We start from the raw sequence: 594 nt of genomic DNA, 5'->3' as shown, positions 1-594 counted from the left end.
TGATTGAGTTGTTCAATAAAGGTGCTCTCTGCTGTCACGCTTGTGTTTTAAGCTCCATTTGTTGTCACATACAGTCTCACTGTCAGCGAGCTGCCTGTCCCCAGAACACACTATAAAAAAACTTGGTATCTGTAGAAAGCCCAGGGTCACGGCAACAAAAATAAACTGTGCCCTCCTGCACCACGAAGCATACACAACCAGTGTTCCAGCGTTCCGGCCAATACCCGACAAGAAGAATTTTGGGGGTGGGGGGTTAGTGTGCGGAAGCACAGAAGGGAGGGGACGGGATGGGGAGGAGGGAGGTCCAAGCTAGTCTTATTTTGTCTGACAATACTTCGAACGTCAAGAAGAAATAACGTCACCCAACATCACTTATAGCACCTTTAAGATTAGTCTGACATGGAGGTCTTTTAGAGTGTAAGTAATCACCTTAACCCTCAGCTGGACAGAATGGGATTTCAAGCAGTCAGCCCGATTTCACACCAGCACGTAAGATACAACAATGTCAATACAACCAGTTTTGCCATTCTTCCGTCAAGGACAGTCATGTTACATTAGCAAAAACTGCCCCTAAATTAGCCCCCCCCCCCCCCC

General features: G+C 47.3%; 1 protein-coding gene across 2 annotated transcripts in view; it reads right to left on the bottom strand.

The window, feature by feature from the left end:
- The window catches only part of palm2akap2 (PALM2 and AKAP2 fusion), a 104,854-nt gene that overhangs the window by 45,060 nt on the left and 59,200 nt on the right, over positions 1-594 (bottom strand). The window lies entirely within an intron of this gene.

Source organism: Etheostoma spectabile, chromosome 16 (assembly GCF_008692095.1).
Source record: "Etheostoma spectabile isolate EspeVRDwgs_2016 chromosome 16, UIUC_Espe_1.0, whole genome shotgun sequence".
NCBI lineage: Eukaryota > Metazoa > Chordata > Actinopteri > Perciformes > Percidae > Etheostoma > Etheostoma spectabile.
Note: the sequence above shows the minus strand (reverse complement) of the source record. Positions and strands in the feature narration are given on the sequence as shown.